Raw genomic sequence first — 27,838 nt, forward strand, 5'->3', positions numbered from 1 at the left:
GATCTGTAGAGGTTCCAGATTTACCCTTGTCAGGGAAAACAGTTCAGATTGTGGGAGTTGTAAACAAACATGTGACAAATCCTATGACGGAACTAGTTGTGTTAAGGTTGGTCATTTTAAGAGTTTACATAAGTTTGTGACTCAAGTCCAGTTTCACTCCTTTGTAGAGATCTGTTGTGCTAAGCAAGATGTTCAATTACTTTCACAGATGAGGGAATTGAGATTCAGACAAACAGTGATGATGAAGACTTGACACTTACTGTCAATAATGAGTCCGTGCCTGGGCAATTTCCTTTGATTAGTTTTGATGAGCCAGAAGAAGCACCATTAATTAGATTCTTTCCAGTTCTTTTTAAATAAAAAACCTGGTTGATTTGAAGAAGACTGTTAAATCTAAAGTCTGGGATCTTTCACGAAAAGATATTGGGTTGATAAAAGGAGCAGAACCAGTTAGAGTTGCAGTGGAGCCAAATGTGGTTTTCCCTTAAACTCTACAATATCCGATGACAATTGAAGCAATCATGGGAGTAAGACCTTTAATAGAGCAGTTTGTGAGAAAGGAATTTTGAGAGAGGTGTTGAGTAGTGCATGTAATTCAAAAATTATGAGTTTGAGAAAACCATGTGGGAAGATTCGTCTTGTATAGGTTTTGAGGAAAATAAACAACATAGTGATTAAGGCCCTCATTATGACATTGGCGGTAAATCCCACTCACAGCCACGCTGACAGCCGCCAATTTACCACCCCAGCGGTGGATATCCATTCACCATATTATGACACACACACACACCAATCTGACAGAATTCAGCCACATACACAAATCCACCAGACCAAAGGTCAGTGATAAACTGCCGGTATCAAAACCCACACTGTTACGCCAACAGAACAACGCCCATCACATTATGACCCACTAATCACCATGGTGGACATTCAACAGCGGTAAACCATTGGCGATACATGCAGCCATGCTCACAATGGACACCCACAGACAAAACAACACCACATTGGACAATTCAAACAACACACACCTGACAACCATACACACACCACACCCACACACCCACACCACTATAAAACACACACCAGCATTACCCACAACCCTTTATGATTACAAATCATTGCCACCAGAGAGACACCAAGACCACTGAGACAACTAGAGCCACACACTACTCACACCTATACACCCCTCATGCAATCCACATCATACATCCCAACACATTACCGTACAAACCGTCACCAACACACCTCACATAAAACCCATGGCACCACAAAGACACCCCTGTTTCACAGAGGAGGAGCTAAGGGTCATGGTGGACGAAATTGTCAGGGTAGTGCCACAGCTCTTTGGAGCACAGGTGCAGCAGATATTAATAGCCAGAAGGATTGAGCTATGGCAGAGAATCATGCAGTCAACACCATTAGCCAGCACCCCAGAACTAGTGATGACATCTGGAAGAGATGGAACAACCTACGGGAGAAGGTACGTCACATAGCAGCAAGACACCAGCTTGCTATCCAGAGGACTGGCGGTGGACCCCTACCTCCTCCCCTACAACTCACAGCATGGGAGGAGCAAGTCTTGGCAATACTGCATCCTGAGGGCCTGGCAGGAGTCAGAGGAGGACTGGACTCTGGTAAGTCAACTTTCTACTATTATTACCCCCCTACCTGCATGCCATCACATATCCTCACCCTCACTCCCACCACTCCACTACATCCCACATACTCCACCATCACATCTCACTTATCCCAATATCAAGCCCTGCATGCTGTACCAATGCATGGACACCCCTCAAAGCCCTGCATGGACACTCATCACTAAAGCATGCACAACATAGAGAACTAACAATCCCACCATACACAAACATACAAAAAGAAAAGCTGGCAGACCAAATCAAACCATAGAGGGGAAGCCAGGGATGTATTATATGTCATACACATCAACCATAACATCATTTACATCCCACAGGTACCCCAGCCAATGTCACGGTGAGGAGGTGCCAGCATTATCCAGTCCCCCAAAAGAAGAGGCCCACAGTGATGACAGTAACTCTAGTCTTCAGGATCTGGATGATCTATCTGAACAGCCTTCCACTTCCGCTGCCACTAGTGGACAGGAGGCCCAGCCACAGGACTCACAGGCCACCAGCACCCCTCCTCCTGCAGAAGGTGAACCACCCGCAAACATTCCCTGTGATCCAGACAGAGGTCAGAGACACATGGCAAGACCCCCGCCAGGAAATGAGACTCTCCTGATTGTCCCCCTTGTGTCCCACTTAGTCACCCTGTCCACCTTGAACTGCCATTGCTCCCCTTCCTATGTCCCCATGGACAAAGCACCTGTGCTACAAACAGACTGGAACAATACCGTGGACTTTCCTCCATCATCACCCCATCCCATTGCACTTTCCCCCTATATGTTAGCACTTCAATAAACACCTTTTGACAAAAATCCATTTGGTGTATGTCATATACCAAATATGTATTTTTTGAAACAGGTACAAACATTGCAAATTACCTGTACATAGAATGAGTATAGATTAATGACCTGTAGCTGGCTGTCGTGATCACACCAGGAATATTTGTCAAATCACCAACATCTGAAAAATGAATTGCCAGAGGGAACAGTAAGTGGACATAGAAGTGGGAAATATCAGCATGCCATTGCCACACAGATTACAACCAAAGTCATTGAAATATAAAGTTACACGGTCTTACCTGTGTGTCATTGGAAATATTGACGGATCACAGATGTTCTGTTGTCCTCATCCTCATCCTCTGCCTCCTCATCTTTACTGTCCACAGGGTCTACTGCTGCCACAGGGGCATCTCTAGTCTCCTCCTCCTGCAGAAAAGGTACATGGCATCTGAGGGCCTGGCTATGCAACATGCAGCATACCACTACTATCTGGCAGACCTTCTTGGGTGAGTAGCACAGGGATCCATCTGTTAGACAGAGGCACCGGAACCTGGCCTTCAGGAGGCCAAAGGTTCTCTCAATTATCCTTCTGGTTTGCCCATGTGCCTCATCATAAAGTTCTTCTGCCCTTGTCCTGGCATTCCTCAAAGGGGTCAGCAGCCATGATAGGTTTGGGTAACCAGAGTCACCTGCAAATATTGAGGGAAAACATTGAGCCACACACTATCCTACATGGCCAACACCACAGGCATACACCAACATATACTGGGTGGGAAACAGGGCACACCTATTAGCCACACCCTCTGCCTCTGTAGTTAGCCCATCACATTTGGGATGCTGCTATTCTTTAAGACAAAGGCATCATGCACAGACCCAGGATACTTAGCATTGACATGGGCGATGTACTGGTCCGCCAAGCACACCATCTGAACATTCATGGAGTGGAAAATCTTATGATTCCTGAACACCTGTTCATTCTGCCAGGGGGAAGACAAATCCAATATGTGTACCATCAATCGCCCCAATTATGTTGGGGATATGTCCCACTGCATAAAACTCAGCCTTCACTGTGGCCAAATCCTCAAACTGGGGAAAAGCAATGTAGCTGCACATGTGTTTCATCAGGGCAGACAACACTCTTGTCAGCACTATTGACAACATTGGCTGTGACATTCCTGCTGCCAAGCCCAATGTCACTTGGTCAGAACCAGTTGCCAGGAAATGGAGTACAGACAGCACTTGTACAAGAGGGGGGACAACAGTGGGGTGACGTATAGCAGATATAAGGTCATGCTCCAATTGAGCACACAGCTCTGTAATTGTGGCCCTGTCAAGTTTATAGGTGAGGATAATGTGCCTGTCCTCCAGTGTAGCCAAGTCCACCAGGCGTCTGTACACGGAGTATGTCTCCAACTCCTATTCATCCACAGCGGTAGGTATCTGAGGGACATAAGAGTGAGGAGGCTGTCACAAACTGCACATTGGAGCCACAACAGTAGTTTGCATTCTGAAAACATGTAATGGGTCAGTGTGGTTTGTCCAGTATGTGCCTATTTCTCCTGTGACGCTGCATGATTCCATAGGGCTGCCACCCCATGAAATGGCGTCTGCCTGTTCTATGTGAAGGGAGAGGTGGAAGTGAGGTAATTCCACTGACGTTGTGCACCATGGTGGGAAGCAGTCGGGGACCACCATGCAATTCCTCATTTGTTAAAATTGGGCCCTATGGGGTACAGTGGCCAATGGTGATCCACCCCAGCGGTATGCACCACCGTGGACATGACTGTCATTTTCTATCTGATTCCTCACTTGCTACCTGACCTTCCATAGGAAAGGACCTACACTGCATGTGCTGTTGTGACCTGTGTCTGGAACCTACCACGGCCGGTGTGACCAGGGAAAGGGCCCCAGCCTTCACTTCCGAGGAGTTGGAGAGACTGGTAGAACCCCAGTATGGACTGCTGTATGGGCCTCCAGACCAACAGGTGAGTACACTGTGAGCACGACGCATGTGGCATGAATGCATGGAGTTGTGTGTGTGAAGGCGTCATGTAAGGGTGGTGGGTGGATGTCCTCTTTGCGATGTACACATTCTGTGCTGGGCTATGTGTGTGCCAATGGTGATGGAAACTGGTATAGTTGGGCCATGTGTGTGACACGCTGGACTGTTTGTCTAATGGTGTTTTCCAGTGTGTATCGCCTCTGCAGGTCAGCCCCCATCAAAAGAAGGGTACACGGTGTGCCATCCCCAAGGACGTGCGGACCTTTGGGGTCTACGGCAGGCGGAGCACCCACTGTCGCAAATGGTGGGAGTACCTGAGATGCTGACCATTGAAGATGGCAGAAGCCCAGCTGGGGATGGCCTCCCTATGAGGAAGGGGTGCCCGTCAGACCCTGAACCCCCTGATGGCCCGCATAATGGCAGTGGCCTATCCAGAGCTGGATGGGCACTTGAGGGCATCACAGCAGCCTCAAGGGGGTGAGTACAGTGGCTTTCATTACAACTTTGGCTGGTAGGGTGGTATCCGGGTGGTGGTTGTGTGTTAGTGGGTGCCCCTAGGCCAGACCTTACATAGCAGCATAGGTCCTCTGGTGGCTAGGGTTCTGAAGGGATAATCCTGCCTACCTAGCATGTAAGCATCCACTACTGGTCAGAACTGTGTGGGTCCTAGGTGTGCTGCAGTTGGTGGTGTGTGCTTCTCCTCATGCCTTGGTGGCTAGCAATATCAGTGGTGGTGCAATGCATAGTGCATAGGTCTGTTTCCTGTGTGTGATGGTGCTGTACACGCCAACTGTGGTGTTGGTGCAGCCATTGACCCAATGTATCCTTTGTCTCTCTTCCCTCCTTTCTTATTTTGTCATCCTGTCCTTATGTGCTTTAGCATCATCTGGCGGAGGAGCAGAGGCACTGGCGACGGAGGGAGCTGCTTCCCACAGGACCCAGGAGGCAGAGTCTACCAACATTGAATGAACCAGTGGAACAGAGGGCGAGGGGAGCACCACGGCTGAGACTGGAGGAGACAATTCAGACTCAGATACCTCCTCCGATGGAAGCTTCCTGGTGGTGGCAGATACTTCTGTGACCACACCAGCTACAGGTACTGCCACCACCCCTGCACCAGCACTGCCCTCCCAGCAGCCCCTCACTGAGCTGCTCGTGCCTGCTCACCCAGCAGGGTGGGCATCTCCTTCGCCCCAGGCACCTCAGGCACTGCCACAGTGAGCCCTGCTGCCCTGAGTGAGGAGGCTATTGACCTCCTGAGATCTATCTATGTAGGGCAGTCAACCATTGTGAATGCCACCCAGGGGCTGGCAGCCCAGATGCAACAATCTAATTCATTCCTGGAGGGCAGTCACACTGGATTGGCGGCCCAACAGAGATCGATCCAGGCTCTGGCCTCCACTCTGGCAGCCATTGTCCCTGTTTCCACCGTCCCCTCTCCAACTACCACTTCCCAATCCCATTCCCCTCAACCCCAACCCATCCCAAGCACACAGCCAGACGAGCATGCACACAAGACAACACCCAATAGTGTCAAAGGCAAACACAAGCACCACACTTCATCCCACAGGCACTCACACAAACACCATCTAGTTGCAGACACAACATCCCCTATCTCCCCTCTTCCTCCTCCTCCACCTCCCACCCAGTTACGTCCACATTCACACCTGCATGCAGTACATTATCATCCACTACTTGCATCATCACCACTAGCAGAACACACACCTCACTGGCAGACACCTTCCAACAGCCATGCACACGTTCCCTGTGTCCTTTCCCACTGTGTCTGCCCCCCTTCTAAAGTACACAAACGCAAGCACTAAGACACCCAACAGCCATCCACCTCACAACAGCATACAGCCCATGCACCCAAATCCAGCAGACAGACACCTCCAACAACCACTCCCTCATCCTCCACTCCCATTACTTCTCTCTCTTCCCACCCCAATGTCCCTAAAAATCTTTTCCTTTCTACCATTGACCTCTTCCCTACCCCTCACCCATCCTGCACGTATGGCCAGGGTATCAAGAACCCAGCCAAGCACCTCAGCCACACAGTCCATAGGCCCAGTTCCATTCACATCTACTCGTGGTGTAAAGGATTCCAGCCCACATTTACTGAGGGGGAAGGAGCCTTCACCAGCAATCCGACAGGGGAAGGAGCCTGCACCTACCATCCGAAAGGGGAAGGAGCCTGCACCAGCAGGCAAAAAGGGCAACAAGCCTGCACCTGCCACCAGAAAGGGGAAGGAGCCTGCCCCAGTAGGCAAGAAGGGGAAGGAGCCTGCACCAGCAGGAAAGAAGGGCAAGGAGCCTGCACCAGCAGGCAAGAAGGGCAAGGAGCCTGCACCAGCAGCTGCCACGGAGCCCCACCACCAACTGTGGTTGTGCATCCATCTGAGGGTGCAGGGGCTGTGCAGGGGCCTCATATCACCACCACCAGTACCACTTCAGTGCAGCCATCCCAGGGCGCAGGGGCTGTGCAGGAGCCTCCCATCACCACCACCAGCATCACCACAGTGCAGCCATCCGAGGGTGTAGGGGCTGTGCAGGAGCCTCCCACTACCACTACCAGCACCACCACAGTGCAGCCGGACGAAATGTGATCCTTCCTCCATGGGCTGCTGTGCGGCCTATCCACTCAAGAACCAGTGGGGTATTCACCCTCTCGAGAGACTGTGGCCTATCACTCCTCAGGACCAAGCACAGGGCATGTTGCCCCCTCCAGAACCAGTGGGGAAGACACCCACTTGAGAGACTGTGGCCTTGCACTTCCCAGGACCAAGCACAGGGCTTGTTGCCCCCTCCAGAACCAGTGGGGAAGACACCCACTCAAGAGACTGTGGCCTATCACTCCTTAGGACCAAGCACAGGGCATGTTGCCCCCTCCAGAATCAGTGGTCTTGTTTCCGCTTCTGGCTGAGGTGCCCCCACCACCTCCCCCTGAGGTGCCTGCCTATTTGCCATCTGATGCCCCTGCAGTGTTCTCTCCGTATTGGACTTTGCCCTGTGGCCATGTGGCCCACGCGAACTGAGGACTGGGCAGTGTCCCTTTTTCTGTACATTTGCACATATCTGGAGCATTGGCTACATTTTTATTTACACTGAGTTGATCTTATTACAATCACTTTAGTACATTCCCGTTGTCCCTGCATTATTCAGCCGATTTAGGGGTATTAACTTCTTTTCTTGACCACTTGGTTTTGTGTATGGTGTGTGTGTGTGGGGTGTGTATGTGTGTGTGTGTCACTCTCATTTTCCTCTCCCCCTCCCTTGTGTGCTAGGCGGCTGTACTCACCGTTGTCGTCTTCGCGTTAATGTTCGTGGTGAAGCATATAGTAGAATATCATTGGAAACACTTGCAGTTCTGGTTCCAAGGCAGCGTGGTTCTTCCCTGTATCTCCAATGGTGAGTCCTTTAACTTACATACAGTGTTTCCGCCAGGCTTTTGATATCGTTGGTATGGCTCCGGAAAAGGTGGCGGATTGTGTTGTCATAATATGGTAGGTGGAACTTTGACTTCTGCCTGGCTGTAGGCAGCTACCGCCGTGGTGCCCGCCCTGGAGGTCGGTGTGGTACATTGGCTGTCTTCCTGAGGTCTTTCAGCTATGGTCATAATTTGGCAGTAGTTACCACTGGCCTGTTGGCGGTATTACCGCAACTTTAGCACCGACCGCCAGGGTCATAACGAGGGCCTAAGTGTTGTTCGATCTTGCCAAATCCTGCTGTGATTATGTTTCAGATCCCATGTGATGCTGAATGGTTTGCTGTGTCAGACCTGTGTCAAGTATTTTTCTCTGTGCTTCTTCATGAGGACAGTAGACATCTCTTTTGTTTTAAATTCTTGAGCAAAGTCTACTGTTGGTGTAGAATTCAACAGGGTTTTCAGAGTTACCATCTATTTTCAAACAGATCTTGAAAAATAATCTAGAGTCATTGGTGATGCCTTACCAATCTACATTGGTACAATACATTGATGATCTATTGATTGCATCAAAGACAAAGGAATGGTGTAAATGTGATACAATTGCTTTGTTAAATTTCCTGGGAGACAATGGACATAAAGTGTCCCCTACAAAAATGCAGTATTGTCAGAGAGAGGTGAAATTTTTGGGTCATTAATTGAGAAGGGAACTAGAGGAATTTCGAGAGAGAGAGTTGCAACAGTTTTGCAGATGAAAGTACCAAGTACACAAAAAGATGTGAGGCTGTTTTTGGGAATGGTTGGTTATTGTTGCCAGTGGATTCTGAATTTTTCAGTCCTTTCAAAGCCTTTGAACAGACTGAGTCATAAAGATGTTTCCAATCCTATAATGATGGATGCAACTTGTATGAAAGCGTCCACTGATCTGAAAGAAAGTTTGTGTCAAGCTCCAGCCTGATTACACCAAGAGTTTTCTGTTGTTTTGTCATGAACGTGATGCATGTTCTTTGTCTGTTTTGACTCAGACACATGGTGGTGTCAATCGTCCAGTAGCATATTTTTCAGTTTCTTTGGATCCGGTCGCAGCAGCTTTACCATGATGCTTGCGGTCCGTTGCAGCAGTAGAGTAGAGTTTCGCTCAAAGTGAGAATATTGTTATGGGATACCTTCTATCTGTGATGGTTTCCTATTCAATAGACATCCTTTTGACTCATTCAAAAACACAGTATCTGACCAGTTCTAGACTGACTAGATATGAGACAGCAATCTTGGGATCTCCATACGTGACTATCAAGAGATGTAAAGTGCTTAACCCAGCAACTTTACATCTGATTGAAAATGTTTGTTCAGATAAATTGAATGATACTGAACATGATTATTTGGAAATTATAGAGTTATGCACAAAATCCAGAGCAGATATTAGAGACACCTGCCTGGAAGACAATGATCAAATTAACTTTGTTGCTGGTTACTGCTTGAGAGATAATGTGGGCACTTTGAGACCAGGATATGCAGTATGCACTATCTCTGGCATACTGGAATTTTCATGGATTTGGGGAGTGTTTTCTGCACAAGTAGCAGAATTGGTAGCTCCTACTAAGGCATGCCAAATTGCGAGTCAGATGAAAGTGACGATCTAGACAGGTAGTCAATATGGATTCGGCATTGTGCATGACTTTGGCCAGATGTGGTCAAAGAGAGGTTTCCTAACATCTTCTGGTTAACCAGTAGGAAATGGTGAGAAAATCAATGAGTCGGTACAAGCTGTTCAAAAAGCAGAGAAAATTGCTGTGGTGAAGAATGCAGTGCACATCTGAGATCACAAGATTACGTGTCATTGGGAAATGCATACGCAGATCAGGTTGCAAAGTTTTGTGCCCTGAATGGCATATCTTTCAAAGGAAATTGGGATTTGTTACCTGAAAATGATGAAGTGTATGCAAATTTTACTACGCAAATTACTGATACTTTGGAAGCGCTAAAGGCTCTGCAAGACAATGTTTCTAAAGAAGAGCACAAGGATTAGATCATACTTAAATGTGTTCCAAGGGAGAATGATGTCTGGGTGACAGCAGAAGGGAAGGTAGTTCTACTGACTCAAATGGCTGGATACAATCATGCTCAAGCGCACATAGGGAGAGATGCAATGGTTCGAAGTTTTAAGCAACACTGGTTTAATCCAAAGTTTAGACAAATTGCCAAACCAGTTTGCCATAGATGCATCGTTTGTCGCCAAATAATGTTGGCAAAGCGACAGTAGTCAATATAGGGCATATTGGCATGGCAGGGGGACCATTTAGCAGAATGCAAATGTATTTTATTGAGATGCCTGCAATTGCTGGTTTGAAGCATGTGTTGGTGATTGTGTGCATTTTCAGTCACTGGATTGAGGCTTACCCTACAAGGAGAAATGATAGTCTCACAGTAGCAAAATTACTGCTTAGAGAGTTAATTCTACGTTTCGTTTTCCCGGTCTCTTTGGGATCAGAGAGAGGAAGCCACTTTAACAATGAAGTGATAAAGTTGCTATGTTCAGCTTTAAACATTGAGCAGAAACTCCATTTTAGTTACCACCCAGAAGCTTCAGGACTTGTAGAGCAGATGAATGGGACTCTAAAGTCCAGACTGGCAAAGATGCGTGCATCCACAAACTTGAAATGGCTAGATGCTTTGCCGCTGGTTCTAATGTCAATGAGAAGTACTCCTGACAAGAAAACAGGATTGTCACCTCATGAAATCCTCATGGGTAGAACTGTGAGACTACCAGCAGTATCTGAAAATGTCTTATAAATATTACAGATGTCATGGTGTTAGACTATTGCAAAGGCCTAGCTGATGTGGTTCGATATTTTTCTCATCAGGTGGAAGCAACCACACTTCAACAATGTTAAGGCCAAGGACACAACCTGAAGGCTGGTGATTGGGTCATCATTCGTAAGCACATGAGGAAGTCATGCTTGGAACCAAGGTGGAAAAGACCCTACCAGGTGATATTAATCACAACTACAGCCGTGAAGTGTGCAGGACTTGTAAACTGGATACATGCAAGCCATACTCGGAAAGTGAACAGTCCAACAGAGCAAGAAGAAGAGCTGTTGAGATTACCTGCAGCTAAACATATTCCAGGGCAAGAGAGAGAAAGAGAAGAGCTGGAGATCGTACCTGGAAATGTTCCAATTGATTTACCCACTACTGTATTAGATGAAGTGGAGAGTATCCTGGAAGAGGAGGGTGAATAATCCACGAATGAAGTGGTAAAAAAATGAGTTCAAGGAGAACAAAGAGAGAATACTGGTTGAGAAACACTGTTCAGAGGAGGGTGTCCTCAGAAGCAGGTGGTCTGACGAACCAGACTGAACAGGTGACTGACCCCAGTGGAAAGGGAGTTGAGGCAGATCCAGGCCAAGAGGGTTTGACTCCTCATGAACCAGCTGCGGGAATGTGGAAGGAGAAGAGTTTGAGTTCAATTCTGAAAAGAGTGCTAACAAGAAGACCTTTGAAAGGTGACAACTGGCGAGAGAAAAGCTCAGAAGCAGGAAAAATGAACATGGTTCCACCAGTTCAGGAAGAAAACGAGTTAAATGAAGGAGAAGATCTCAGTGAAGAAGAAGATGGTAGTAGTCAAAGAGTGAAAAGAAAGAGAGTTGCAAATCGAAAGTATTCTGGTCCTGAATGGGCGTCCATAACCACTAATGAATGGCAAGAAGAGTTTTTGAATTTTTATTTTGACAGAGATATTCTGAGTTTACATTTTGGTACGTGAACAGAAAAGAGGAAAATTATGCTGAATTTTTGAAAATTAAATGAAAAGATTTTGATAAAGTCCTACTTAAAGAGGTTTTGATAACCTGACTTGACAATCTGAAAAACTGATTTGACAAATTTTGTCGAATTTTGCCAAGAAGAATCCTGATAGTGCGAATGAACTTTTAAAAAAAACCAAAAATTAGGAGGGATTGAAGATTGAAAGTTGAAAGTTGAAGATTTTTGAAATTCTTGTCTTTTGTTTTTTGTTTTGTTTTGATTTTTGCTGCACAGCCATAATTTTGTTTACTTCTACTTCTTTTTGATTCTTTATAGACTTTAATAATCAGCACACTAAAAATAGTTATTGTAAATGTATAGGTATTGGTTTGGCAATTGTTTGTGTAATAGTATGTATTTTATTGATTGTGAGTGTGATTGTTTTTTATATGAATGGAGCCAACCATACAGTAGAAACACTCACAACTGTTAGTCCTTTAGAGTCTACTACTACTCATTCAGCAATAGATAGGTTTAAAATAGATGATACATACTTACATGTAAAGAAAGAACTTTCTTCTAATGTCTTCTATCACTTATTGCATGAGTATGTTGATGTAATGGATGCCAAAGATTGTTATGTCTGTATGCAGATTCCAGCCTCTGTTGAGGAGTGGATTGCTTATCATAGTGTACTGCTTACTTATGCTTATGCTATAAGTTCTAGTCTTTTACCAACACGATTCTATAAGCAGGAATGTATTCAATATTTATTTTCTAATTATGATGTAGTATTTTCTTTTGTACCTATAATTAGATATTTAAGTAGAGTAGCAAAGGAAAATGACATAGTTTTAGTAAGGGGTTTATTTGAACCTACATTAACCTTTGGAACTGCTTTTGCATATTGCAATAACCTAACATGTTTACTTTCACCTGTGGAAAAGAAGTTTCTAGATGACACAGAAGATAGTAGAAGACCAATCAAAGCTAAAATAGATAAGGAAGTAGTACACTGAAAATCATGATTACACTGACATCACTAAACAAGGAAAGTTAGCATTAGATGCACAACATGTAGGGAAGCTTTGTTTATATAGGCTCAGACATGTTTGGAGCAATAATTCCTTCAGTGGGAATTGTTCTGAATTCAATAAAAATACAGACGTTGTCTACAGTTGTGGATAACATGTTAACCCATTATTCAGGAGCTATTCTCCTCTTAGATACTGAAATGGCTGCTACAAGAGCTATGGCTCTTCAGAACCGCCTTGCGTTAGACATTCTTTTAGCAAAAGAGGGAGGAGTTTTCAAATTACCTGGTCCGTGTGTGAGAAAGTAGCCTCTTTCTAGCCTTGTTACCCCCACATTTGGCCTGTTTGTGAGTGTATGTCAGGGTGTTTTCACTGTCTCACTGGGATCCTGCTAGCCAGGGCCCAGTGCTCATAGTGAAAACCCTATGTTTTCAGTATGTTTGTTATGTGTCACTGGGACCCTGCTAGTCAGGACCCCAGTGCTCATAAGTTTGTGGCCTATATGTATGTGTTCCCTGTGTAGTGCCTAACTGTCTCACTGAGGCTCTGCTAATCAGAACCTCAGTGGTTATGCTCTCTCATTTCTTACAAATTGTCACTAACAGGCTAGTGACCAATTTTACCAATTTACATTGGCTTACTGGAACACCCTTATAATTCCCTAGTATATGGTACTGAGATACCCAGGGTATTGGGGTTCCAGGAGATCCATATGGGCTGCAGCATTTCTTTTGCCACCCATAGGGAGCTCTGACAATTCTTACACAGGCCTGCCACAGCAGCCTGAGTGAAATAACGTCCACGTTATTTCACAGCCATTTTACACTGCACTTAAGTAACTTATAAGTCACCTATATGTCTAACCTTTACCTGGTAAAGGTTAGGTGCAAAGTTACTTAGTGTGAGGGCACCCTGGCACTAGCCAAGGTACCCCCACATTGTTCAGGGCCAATTTCCCTGACTTTGTGAGTGCGGGGACACCATTACACGCGTGCACTACATATAGGTCACTACCTATATGTAGCTTCACAATGGTAACTCCGAATAGGGCCATGTAACATGTCTATGATCATGGAATTGCCCCCTCTATGCCATCCTGGCATAGTTGGCTCAATCCCATGATCCCAGTGGTCTGTAGCACAGACCCTGGTACTGCCAAACTGCCTTTCCTGGGGTTTCACTGCAGCTGCTGCTGCTGCCAACCCCTCAGACAGGTTTCTGCCCCCCTGGGGTCAAGCCAGGCTTGTCCCAGGATGGCAGAACAAAGGACTTCCTCTGAGAGAGGGTGTTACACCCTCTCCCTTTGGAAAATGGTGTGAAGGCAGGGGAGGAGTAGCCTCCCCCAGCCTCTGGAAATGCTTTCTTGGGCACAGATGTGCCCAATTCTGCATAAGCCAGTCTACACCGGTTCAGGGACCCCTTAGCCCTGCTCTGGCGTGAAACTGGACAAAGGAAAGGGGAGTGACCACTCCCCTGACCTGCACCTCCCCTGGGAGGTGTCCAGAGCTCCTCCAGTGTGCTCCAGACCTCTGCCATCTTGGAAACAGAGGTGCTGCTGGCACACTGGACTGCTCTGAGTGGCCAGTGCCACCAGGTGACGTCAGAGACTCCTTCTGATAGGCTCCTTCAGGTGTTAGTAGCCTATCCTCTCTCCTAAGTAGCCAAACCCTCTTTTCTGGCTATTTAGGGTCTCTGTCTCTGGGGAAACTTTAGATAACGAATGCAAGAGCTCATCCGAGTTCCTCTGCATCTCTCTCTTCACCTTCTGCCAAGGAATCGACTGCTGACCGCGCTGGAAGCCTGCAAACCTGCAACATAGTAGCAAAGACGACTACTGCAACTCTGTAACGCTGATCCTGCCGCCTTCTCGACTGTTTTCCTGGTGGTGCATGCTGTGGGGGTAGTCTGCCTCCTCTCTGCACTAGAAGCTCCGAAGAAATCTCCTGTGGGTCGACGGAATCTTCCCCCTGCAACCGCAGGCACCAAAAAGCTGCATTACCGGTCCCTTAGATCTCCTCTCAGCACGACGAGCGAGGTCCCTCGAATCCAGCAACTCTGTCCAAGTGGCCCCCACAGTCCAGTGACTCTTCAGTCCAAGTTTGGTGGAGGTAAGTCCTTGCCTCACCTCGCTAGACTGCATTGCTGGGAACCGCGACTTTTGCAGCTACTCCGGCCTCCGTGCACTTCCGGCGGAAATCCTTTGTGCACAGTCCAGCCTGGGTCCACGGCACTCTAACCTGCATTGCACGACCTCCTAAGTTGTTCTCCGGCGACGTGGGACTTCTTTGTGCGACTTCGGGTGAGCACCGTTTCATGCATCCTTGTAGTGCCTGTTTCTGGCACTTCTCCGGGAGCTACCTGCTGCTAAGAGGGTTCCTTGTCTTGCTCGACGTCCCTTCTACCTCCTGGTTCAATTTTGCGACCTCCTGGTCCCTCCTGGGCTACAGCAGCATCCAAAAACGCTAACCACACGATTTGCAGCTAGCAAGGCTTGTTGGCGATCTTTCGGCGGGAAAACACTTCTGCACGACTCTACAAGGCGAGAGGGATCCATCCTCCAAAGGGAAAGTCTCTAGCCCTTTGCGTTCTTGCAGAAACCACAACTTCTTCTGTCCAGTAGAAGCTTCTTTGCACCCGCAGCTGGCATTTCCTGGGCATCTGCCCATCTCCGACTTGCTTGTGACTTTTGGACTTGGTCCCCTTGTTCCACAGGTACCCCAGATTGGAAATCCAGCATTGTTGCATTGTTGGTTTGTGTCTTTCCTGCATTATTCCTCTAACACGACTTCTTTATCCTTAGGGGAACTTTAGTGCACTTTGCACTCACTTTTCAGGGTCTTGGGGAGGGTTATTTTTCTAACTCTCACTATTTTCTAATAGTCCCAGCGACCCTCTACAAGGTCACATAGGTTTGGGGTCCATTCGTGGTTCGCATTCCACTTTTGGAGTATATGGTTTGTGTTGCCCCTATCCCTATGTGTCCCCATTGCATCCTATTGTAACTATACATTGTTTGCGCTGTTTTCTAAGACTATACTGCATATTTTTGCTATTGTGTATATATATCTTGTGTATATTTCCTATCCTCTCACTGAGGGTACACTCTAAGATACTTTGGCATATTGTCATAAAAATAAAGTACCTTTATCTTTAGTATAACTGTGTATTGTGTTTTCTTATGATATTGTGCATATGACACTAAGTGGTACTGTAGTAGCTTCACACGTCTCCTAGTTCAGCCTAAGCTGCTCTGCTAAGCTACCATTATCTATCAGCCTAAGCTGCTAGACACCCTATACACTAATAAGGGATAACTGGGCCTGGTGCAAGGTGCAAGTACCCCTTGGTACTCACTACAAGCCAGTCCAGCCTCCTACATTGGTTGTGCAGCGGTGGGATAAGTGCTTTGAGACTACTTACCACTCTTGTCATTGTACTTTTCATAAGAGAAAAATATACAAAACAAGGTCAGTGTATATACACATAGACAAAAAGTTTTGCATTTCCTCTTTTCACTCTTTTCTAAGTGCTGAAAAGTACTTCTAACTTTCTAAAAAGTTCTAAAAAGTTTAAAAAGTTTTTTTTTCTCTGTCTTTCTAAAAGCTCTGACAAACTTTTTTCTCTTTTTCTATCACTTTAACTCTCTCTAAAAATGTCTGGCACAGGCCAAAATGTTGATCTGTCCAAACTTGCATATGATTACCTTAGTTGGAAAGGAGCAAGGAGTTTCTGCATATAGAGAGGTTTGAGTGTAGGGAAGAATCCTTCCTTGGAATTGTTACTTAACATGCTTAGAGAACAGGATAAGGCTAGAAGTGCCCCATCTGTTGAAAAAGTAGCTAATGGTTCCCAATCTGATCCAGGGACTCCCCCAGGAAAAGATTCAGGAAAGAAACTTCCTAGCCTGCCCATTACTAGACAGTCTAGCATAGTTGATAATGATGGAGAGCCACACCATAAAAATAGTGTTGTCTCACATCATAGCAAAAGCATTTATTCACACCACAGTGGTACTGATGTTTCTGTTAGCCAAGCTGTTAGGGTGCCCTCTGTAAGGGACAGGTCTCCTTCTGTCCATTCTCACCATACTTCTGTTTCAAGGCATGTCCCTCCCACCCACCCTGATGACAGATTGTTAGAAAGGGAGCTCAATAGATTGAGAGTGGAACAAACCAGACTGAAGCTCAAGAAGCAACAGCTGGATTTGGATAGACAGACTTTAGAAGTAGAGAAGGAGAGACAGAAACTGGGTTTAGAAACCCATGGTGGCAGCAGCAGTATTCCCCATAGTCATCCTGCAAAAGAGCATGATTCCAGGAATCTGCACAAGATAGTTCCCCCTTATAAGGAGGGGGATGACATTAACAAGTGGTTTGCTGCACTTGAGAGGGCCTGTGTTGTACAGGATGTCCCTCAAAGGCAGTGGCTGCTATCCTATGGCTATCATTTAGTGGAAACGGTAGGGATAGGCTCCTTACTGTGAAAGAAAGTGATGCCAATAATTTTACAGTACTTAAGAATGCACTCCTGGATGGTTATGGCTTAACCACTGAACAGTACAGGATAAAGTTCAGAGAGACCAAAAAGGAGTCTTCACAAGACTGGGTTGATTTAATTGACCATTCAGTGAAGGCCTTGGAGGGGTGGTTACATGGCAGTAAAGTTACTGATTATGACAGCCTGTATAACTTGATCCTGAGAGAGCATATTCTTAATAATTGTGTGTCTGATTTGTTGCACCAGTACCTGGTAGACTCTGATCTGACCTCTCGCCAAGAATTGGGAAAGAAGGCAGACAAATGGGTCAGAACAAGGGTGAACAGAAAAGTTCATACAAGTGGTGACAAAGAGAACAAGAAGAAAGATGGTGAAAAAACTCAAGATAAGCATGGGGATAAGGGTAAAACCAAAGATCCCACTTCATATCTTAAACACTCTTCAGGGGGTGGGGATAAAACAAATTCTTCCTCTTCTTCTCAACCTACACAATTTAAAAAGCCTTGGTGCTTTGTGTGTAAAAACAGAGGCCATAGGCCAGGGGATAAGTCCTGTCCAGGTAAACCCCCTGAGCCTACCACCACTAATACATCAAGCTCTAGTGCCCCTAGCAGTAGTGGTACTAGTGATGGGACTGCTGGCAACAGTCAAGCAAAGGGTGTAGTTGGGTTCACTTATGGGTCCATCATAGAAACTGGGGTAGTCAGTCCCAAGACAGTTTCTGTCACACCTAGTGGCATTGGCCTTTCCACACTGGCTGCTTGTCCCCTTACAATGGATAAGTACAGCAGACAGTTTCAATAAATGATGTTGAGGCCTTGGCCTACAGGGACACAGGTGCCAGTATCACTTTGGTGACTGAAAACCTAGTGCACCCTGATCAACACATCATTGTACAACAGTATAAGATTATTGATGTCTATAACTCCACTAAGTTTCTTCCCTTAGCTATAATTCAGTTTAGTTGGGGTGGAGTTACTGGCCCTAAGCAGGTGGTGGTATCACCTAGCTTACCTGTAGACTGTCTCTTAGGTAATGACCTAGAGGCCTCAGGTTGGGCTGATGTAGAGTTTTATGCCCATGCAGCCATGCTGGGCATCCCTGAGGAATTGTTCCCTCTCATTTCTACTGAAATGAAAAAGCAAAGGAGAGAAGGCCTGAAAACTCAGGATCCCTCTCCAACAACAGGTAAAAGGGGTATCACAGTATCCCCTAACCACCCTACCATTCAGGATACCATTCCTGTGGTGGGAGAAACCTCTCCTAGGGTGGCACCTGTTCCAAGGGAATCATCAGTTGGCAAAACTGTACTCCCTGAGGTAGAAGTACCTCTCTGTGGGATAACTAACATTGGTGACAAAAAGAGCACCATTTTAGTTAACATGGAGCATCCCTCCAACCCTCCCAGAGAAACTTTAGTGCCGAAACTCTGCACTGCCTCACAACACTTAGGACAGCATCCCTGCCCTAGTGTGGAGCTGATAGGACAGCATCCCTGCCCTGCTCCAACTCAAGAGAAACAGCATCCCTGTTCTCTCTTCCAGCCATATGGACAAAGTTTTTGCCCAGCTATGGCTTTACTGAGACAGCATCCCTGTCTGGCATTTCCATCATTACAAATAGGTTCAGTGGATAATTCCCACTGCTCTAAACTAAAACTTACTGATAGAAACTCTGAAAATACATCTTCACATTGTTGCTTAGCTAAAAAACTTCAAACAGGGTGGTTTACATCCCGACAGGGAAGTAACCATATAGTGGATGATAAAGGGAGTAACCAGTCTATTGCAGAGCTACTCTCTACTTATCACCACTTAGACAATAAAGTCTCAACTGGCCAAGGTTAGCCTTATTGTCCTTCGTTTGGGGGGGGGTTGTGTGAGAAAGTAGCCTCTTTCTAGCCTTGTTACCCCCACATTTGGCCTGTTTGTGAGTGTATGTCAGGGTGTTTTCACTGTCTCACTGGGATCCTGCTAGCCAGGGCCCAGTGCTCATAGTGAAAACCCTATGTTTTCAGTATGTTTGTTATGTGTCACTGGGACCCTGCTAGTCAGGACCCCAGTGCTCATAAGTTTGTGGCCTATATGTATGTGTTCCCTGTGTAGTGCCTAACTGTCTCACTGAGGCTCTCCTAATCAGAACCTCAGTGGTTATGCTCTCTCATTTCTTACAAATTGTCACTAACAGGCTAGTGACCAATTTTACCAATTTACATTGGCTTACTGGAACACCCTTATAATTCCCTAGTATATGGTACTGAGGTTCCCAGGGTATTGGGGTTCCAGGAGATCCATATGGGCTGCAGCATTTCTTTTGCCACCCATAGGGAGCTCTGACAATTCTTACACAGGCCTGCCACAGCAGCCTGAGTGAAATAACGTCCACGTTATTTCACAGCCATTTTACACTGCACTTAAGTAACTTATAAGTCACCTATATGTCTAACCTTTACCTGGTAAAGGTTAGGTGCAAAGTTACTTAGTGTGAGGGCACCCTGGCACTAGCCAAGGTGCCCCCACATTGTTCAGGGCCAATTTCCCTGACTTTGTGAGTGCGGGGACACCATTACACGCGTGCACTACATATAGGTCACTACCTATATGTAGCTTCACAATGGTAACTCCGAATATGGCCATGTAACATGTCTATGATCATGGAATTGCCCCCTCTATGCCATCCTGGCATAGTTGGCACAATCCCATGATCCCAGTGGTCTGTAGCACAGACCCTGGTACTGCCAAACTGCCTTTCCTGGGGTTTCACTGCAGCTGCTGCTGCTGCCAACCCCTCAGACAGGTTTCTGCCCCCCTGGGGTCAAGCCAGGCTTGTCCCAGGATGGCAGAACAAAGGACTTCCTCTGAGAGAGGGTGTTACACCCTCTCCCTTTGGAAAATGGTGTGAAGGCAGGGGAGGAGTAGCCTCCCCCAGCCTCTGGAAATGCTTTCTTGGGCACAGATGTGCCCAATTCTGCATAAGCCAGTCTACACCGGTTCAGGGACCCCTTAGCCCTGCTCTGGCGCGAAACTGGACAAAGGAAAGGGGAGTGACCACTCCCCTGACCTGCACCTCCCCTGGGAGGTGTCCAGAGCTCCTCCAGTGTGCTCCAGACCTCTGCCATCTTGGAAACAGAGGTGCTGCTGGCACACTGGACTGCTCTGAGTGGCCAGTGCCACCTGGTGACGTCAGAGACTCCTTCTGATAGGCTCCTTCAGGTGTTAGTAGCCTATCCTCTCTCCTAAGTAGCCAAACCCTCTATTCTGGCTATTTAGGGTCTCTGTCTCTGGGGAAACTTTAGATAACGAATGCAAGAGCTCATCCGAGTTCCTCTGCATCTCTCTCTTCACCTTCTGCCAAGGAATCGACTGCTGACCGCGCTGGAAGCCTGCAAACCTGCAACATAGTAGCAAAGACGACTACTGCAACTCTGTAACGCTGATCCTGCCGCCTTCTCGACTGTTTTCCTGGTGGTGCATGCTGTGGGGGTAGTCTGCCTCCTCTCTGCACTAGAAGCTCCGAAGAAATCTCCTGTGGGTCGACGGAATCTTCCCCCTGCAACCGCAGGCACCAAAAAGCTGCATTACCGGTCCCTTGGATCTCCTCTCAGCACAACGAGCGAGGTCCCTCGAATCCAGCACCTCTGTCCAAGTGGCCCCCACAGTCCAGTGACTCTTCAGTCCAAGTTTGGTGGAGGTAAGTCCTTGCCTCACCTCGCTAGACTGCATTGCTGGGAACCGCGACTTTTGCAGCTACTCCGGCTTCCGTGCACTTCCGGCGGAAATCCTTTGTGCACAGTCCAGCCTGGGTCCACGGCACTCTAACCTGCATTGCACGACCTCCTAAATTGTTCTCCGGCGACGTGGGACTTCTTTGTGCGACTTCGGGTCAGCACCATTTCATGCATCCTCGTGGTGCCTGTTTCTGGCACTTCTCTGGGTGCTACCTGCTGCTAAGAGGGCTCCTTGTCTTGCTCGACGTCCCCTCTACCTCCTGGTCCAATTTGCGACCTCCTGGTTCCTCCTGGGCCACAGTAGCATCCAAAAATGCTAACCGCACGATTTGCAGCTAGCAAGGCTTGTTGGCGTTCTTTTGGCGGGAAAACACTTTTGCACAACTCTACAAGGCAAGTTGGATCCGTCCTTCAAAGGGGAAGTCTCTAGCCCTTTGCGTTCCTGCAGAAACCACAGCTTCTTCTGTCCAGTAGAAGCTTCTTTGCACCCGCAGCTGGCATTTCCTGGGCATCTGCCCATCTCCGACTTGCTTGTGACTTTTGGACTTGGTCCCCTTGTTCCACAGGTACCCCAGATTGGAAATCCAGCATTGTTGCATTGTTGGTTTGTGTCTTTCCTGCATTATTCCTCTAACACGACTTCTTTATCCTTAGGGGAACTTTAGTGCACTTTGCACTCACTTTTCAGGATCTTGGGGAGGGTTATTTTTCTAACTCTCACTATTTTCTAATAGTCCCAGCGACCCTCTACAAGGTCACATAGGTTTGGGGTCCATTCGTGGTTCGCATCCCACTTTTGGAGTATATGGTTTGTGTTGCCCCTATCCCTATGTGTCCCCATTGCTTCCTATTGTAACTATAAATTGTTTGCACTGTTTTCTAAAACTATACTGCATATTTTTGCTATTGTGTATATATATCTTGTGTATATTTCCTATCCTCTCACTGAGGGTACACTCTAAGATACTTTGGCATATTGTCATAAAAATAAAGTACCTTTATTTTTTGTATAACTGTGTATTGTGTTTTCTTATGATATTGTGCATATGACACTAAGTGGTACTGTAGTAGCTTCACACGTCTCCTAGTTCAGCCTTAGCTGCTCTGCTAAGCTACCATTATCTATCAGCCTAAGCTGCTAGACACCCTATACACTAATAAGGGATAACTGGGCCTGGTGCAAGGTGCAAGTACCCCTTGGTACTCACTACAAGCCAGTCCAGCCTCCTACACCGTGTCATTGCTGTTCATACATACCAGACAATAGTAAATTGGTTAGAGGTTTGATTAAAAATGTAACAAAAGATAAAACAGAACTAAAAGAATTAACTGAAACTACTGTCTGGGAAAAAGCTGGCAAAGGAATTGAATTCAGTGGGAAATTGTCTTGACAACTTGGGAGAAGTTATTATATTAAAATTAGTCAAATGGATTTCAATTATTGTGTTTTGTTTAATTGGAATTTGGAGAATATATGAAATATTTCAAAAGATTAAAAGAATCAGAGGAGGGTAGATGTTCAAATCAAGAGATTTTATAGAAGAAATTCAAAGAGAAAGAAAATTTATGAAAAGGTGAATCAATCAAGATTCTAAATTATGAAATTAAATAAATACATTTATTTTGAGATTTTGTGTGATGACATATATATTCATCAAAATAGGTATTGTGAGAGCTGAGATTGTTTTGATAAAATGTTTAGTCTTTACATAATTAGAATTACAGATGAATGTGTGAATTAATTGAACAATAATACTATGTTTACGAGAAATGTGACTAACTGAATGGCCACCATCATATATAAGGCCTATATTTTGTCCATGCTAACTTCAGCTAATGAAATTGTTTTGTCTTTACAAGAGAGTGTGTTTCTTAACTAAAATAAAATGTCAGAATTAAGTTTGTATTTAGTGGCCTCTGCTGGACAGTTCAGAAGTAAATGCAAGGTCATTGTGTAATGCAAGCTGTATAAAATGTTTCTAGTGTGTTCCATAGTTTTGATTAACTTCATTGTTTAAAAATATGTTTCTAACTTCTATGTTTTTCCTCAAGGGAAAAGAAATGGTGTGGTAAAATATTTTGTAAATGTTTTTCCTTTGACTTCGTATTCCGGTGGAGATGAAACTGGAGAAGAGGAAACGAAGGATACTAATGCATGTATTAGATTAGATTAGATTTCTTCAATGGAATAACAGCAAATAGAAGAGCTTGGATTAAACTAATTGTATAATTTTTATATCTGTTAATGTTTTGATTGGTCAAAACCTTCTCACCTCATACCTTATCCAATAATTTTCAATTACCAAGTTTCATTTAATGTTCAGTCACCATTGTTCATGGGTCATTCTTCTTTGGGATTTTCGTGTATACTGAGTCCTAGAGATTCTATTGCTTTATGATTTGTTACTTTGACATTTCATGTTTCTAGATAGTCTACTGACATTCTGGTACTTCATGAGTTTATGTTTGTTTGAAACAGAACTTATTCTTAAATGTTTAGTGTATGTTATAGTCCATAATTCTAAACCATTACCCCTACCCTTATTCATGTTCATGTCCTGATGTTGGTGCCTGATGTTGCTGTCCCACTGACAAAGTAGATATTGTAGCTGTTTTTTGTAGTGATTTGGTAATTGCATGAAAATTAATTGTTATTTGTGTTTTGTTTTCTAGGTACCAGCTGCAAAAGTTTATTTACTGCTGCTTATTATTATTATTTTTTTTTTATAGTGCCATAGCTAGATGGTTCCTAAATTTGTGTTACTAAAACTTTTACATGAAGCCCATGTTAATGCTAATTAGTAGTTAGTGAGGTGTTACTCACAAGCTCATGAATTGTTGTTGATATTTTCTGTCATATCATTATTCAGATGTATTCAATTTCTTTTGCTCAGAATATTTTGCTGTGGTTTTGAGTTATAACCATTGAGGCAATTTGTCATTTTGCATTGATTAAACTTAGATATATACGGCATTTGAATCAGCCTTTGTTGTTTCTCCATCTGTATCATTTTTGTGTGAGAATTATTTTTGTGATCTTAGCGTTGTTAATATAGGGTAATAAATCATTCATTTCTAAATAAACTGGGGTGGCTAGTGAGGTTGAATTGCTTATCATATGTTGTATGTGATATTTATGACATATTTCGAATGACATTTTCCCAAAACAGATTTGGTTTGGTTCATCGTCCTAGTGTGTGAAATCTACTATCTAGTCTCTTGTTACTAAAATATAGCTAGGGTTTCTGCTCATCAACACAACTCACCTTCTCCTTTTGGTGATAAGCTAATACATCACCCAAAGGTCACTGTAGCATGCAGAGTGTGCCACATCAGTGCCCTTTGGGTGAGATTTACAATTCATTCTGCAGCATTACCGAGGTTGGGCGGCTGGTAAGGGGTCATCATAGTGGTAGAGTGGTCAGGATGCAGCTATGGGCCTAACCTCTCTTGGCTAAGTACTCACATCCTATGTGGCGGGCCTCACTGCACACAGAGAAATGACACAGGCACTGAGTTAGATATAGAACTTGAGCAATTGCACATGTACAGCTCCCTTCTATTAGAAGAGCCACCTGACTAGGTGATCCAGAAATGGATGTGAGGATGAGTAAGCGGGTGACCACCATTTAGGAGATGGAGTGTCCTGTAAGGTGTATTCATGGACACTGAGGCCCATATTTAGACTCCTTTTTCGCAGGATTAGCGTAATTTCTTTTTTACGCTAATTTGCCGCAAATTTAACACCATATTTATACTTTGATGCTAGCGCTTCTAACGTCAAAATATCCCAGTGTGTGCCATTTTTCTGGATGCGTGAAACCACCTTGCATCAATGAGATGCAAGGTAGGCGTTCCCATCTAAAAAATGACTTAAACACCGGTGCGCCATATTTATCCAACCGCACAAAAATGGCGCACAGCTGGGAGGCGGGGCCAGAAAATGGCACAAATCCCAATTCGCACCAAAATTTAATGCCTGGGACAGGGCAGGCATCAAAATGGGGCAAACACACCATTACTTAATGAAAGCTCACACAAGCAACATCAGAGCTCAAAAAGGAAGACATGGAGGTGATACTCATGCAGCATGCACGAAGACGCAGAGCTTAGGAGCAACAGCGCAGCCACCACCACATCAACATGGACCCAAAAGGCAATGCAGAAGGCAGGAGAGGATATTCAGGACCAGGACAACCCTTCAGGGCCTCATGGAACATGACATCACCCAGCTGTACAGACTAAACTGGCAAGCCATACAGCAGCTGCTGTGCCACATTGAGCTATAGTTGGCACCTAGCTTGCAAACACCCCACATCATTCCACCGGAGACCAAGCTGCTAGCTGTCCTGCACAAGTGGCTCTTTTCAAACCACTGGTGCCCTGGTTGCCGGGATCTGTCAGGATACTTCAATTCGATTTCCTCAGAAGCAGAAGATAACTCCTCAGTCCCGACCCGAGCTACTCACAACGAATATTAATCCTTCGTGCTGAGTACCCCAGAGGGGGAAAGGGGAATGGGATGGTAGAGAGACTGCCACAGAGATGATGAACACCAGTACTCAGTCTGCCTCTTCACATCTAAAATTGGATACAGCACCTGCAAGAGTCACAGTCGCAATTACTAGGGACATACAACATCAGTTTTTCACTTTCTACTCTCAACACTTAATTCTCTTTAATTCTATTATTTCTTCACTCACCCTGAGTTCTCTGTAGCCTTGCTTCTCTCTATAAATGATAGCTCTTCTTAAAAAAATGCTTATTACTGATTCTGGAAGAACTTCTCAACCTTTGTTAGAGATTGGTTTTATGTTCCTATATATATATATAGTTGGTGATAATGCGTTCTTCAAATCAGCTGATGTTATTTAATTTCTCCTGTCTTATTGTGACTTCTGTCAATACTTGTATTTTTAAATGCTTGTTTATTTAAGTTAGTTTCTCCTTTCTTACTTCTACATTTGTTGATAACTTGTATTTGTAAATGCTTGTTTATTACAGTTAGTTTCTCCTTCCTTACTTCAACATCTGTCGATAACTTGTAGTTGTAAATGCTTGTTTATTTAAGTTTGTTTCTCTTTCAAACTCTATTTTGGTTTATTACCATTGAATTTGTAAATGCTTATTTGTTAGCAGTTCGTTTCTCCTTTAAACTTGGCCTTTGTTTATAACCTTGACATTTGTAGATACTTGGTCTTTTAAAGTTCGTTTTTTCTTTGACTTTAATATCTTAAACAAGAACCTTGTAAACATAAGGTTAATTCATACATTAACTCTGTAGCCTTGCCGACTTCCACGGGAACGGTCTACTATCAAACTCTTCGAATAAACCTTGACAATATTTATCTGTTTTCTGTAATATAATCTTCAAATGTAATTTTACCTCACAGGAGTTTCTGTTCTGAAGCGTGCTCTCTCTCCACACAGCTGATTCCTGTCAGACCTCAGTTGAAGTGCAAGGCTTCCAGCTGGAGAGCTCGTAACCTAGCAACCAACCAATTGCAAGACTAGAACTGTAACTAACCTTCAGGACTCACAGCGGCCATCTTGGATCTTCTCTTCTTGATTCTTCCTTTGAAATAAGCGCAAGATTACTCTGCAAACCTTCTTCCAGTTTGGGCTTTGCTGTCTCCACTGAGGATATCTCGTTGCTTTTCTCATGCACTTCTTTGATTTGACTTGGCAAGTTTGTGTGGTCATGACAGTACTCCCCCTCAAGGAACAGTTCTCCAATTTAGGTTTGCTTGGGTAGGTTCTATGAAAGTTTCTCACTAATCTTGAAGCATGTACATACTTGTGCGGCTCCCAGGATCGTTCCTCTGGACCATAACCTTTCCAATCAATTAGATAATAAAGCTGGCCATTATGGATTTTGGAATCTAAGATTTGATTGACCTCATATTCTTCTGCAGAGCTAATCTGGATAGGAATTGGAGGGGAGTTTTGACGTAAATTTGGAGGACTGTTCTTTAACAAGGAGACATGGAAAACAGGATGTATCTTTAGATGAGCTGGCAACTGCAATTTAACTGCCACTGGATTGATCATCTTGTCAACTTTGAATGGGCCTATAAACCGTGGCTGAAATTTGCGATTTCCTTTGAGACGTAAATGACGAGTGGATAACCAAACTTTGTCTCCTTTCGAATAAATGGGGCTCTCTCTTCTTTTTCTATCAGCCTGAGTCTTATATGAGTCTTTTGCTTGAATGATGTTTTTTCTAGCCCTAACTAACGTGGTCTGCAAATCCCTCACCATCTCTTCTACTGCAGGCACTGAATCATCTTCTTTACCCAACATTACATTAGGATGTCTACCACGGTTCAGATAAAAGGGGGTGAACCCAGTGGTGGAATGAACAGCATTATTGTAAGCAAATTCAGCTGCCCACATCAACTCGGGCCATTCCTTCTCTTTATCGAATAAATTGAGTCTTAAATACTGTTCTAACTCTTGATTCACTCTCTCTGTTTGCCCATCGGTTGCAGGATGGTAACTGGTAGAGTAACGAGAATCAATTCCTAATCTTTTACTAAAGGCCTTCCAAAAGCAAGAAACAAATTGGGACCCCTGTCTGAAACTAGAATTTTTGGGATACCATGGGCGCGTACTATGTGTTGTGTAAACAACTGTGCAACCTGTGGGGCTCGAGGGATTTCTTTCAAAGGAATGAAATGCGCCATTTTAGTGAAAGTGTCTACAAAAACTAGGATAGTGTTAAAACCTTGGCTACTAGGGAGGTCCACTATAAGATCCATAGTAACAGTATGCCAGGCATGGGGTGCAGTGGGCAAAGGTCTTAACAGACCTTGTGAAGCTGTTCTATTTGATTTCCCTCTTTGACATTTGTCACAAGTTGACATATATTGTCTTATCTGAGTTTTCATTTTTGGCTCCAAAATTCTCGTTGTATTGGATTTTGAGTCTTTTGAATTCCTTTGTGTCGAGCCAATTGATCGTCATGATAAGCCTGAAGAATATTTTCTTG

Source organism: Pleurodeles waltl, chromosome 10 (assembly GCF_031143425.1).
Source record: "Pleurodeles waltl isolate 20211129_DDA chromosome 10, aPleWal1.hap1.20221129, whole genome shotgun sequence".
Classification (NCBI taxonomy): domain Eukaryota; kingdom Metazoa; phylum Chordata; class Amphibia; order Caudata; family Salamandridae; genus Pleurodeles; species Pleurodeles waltl.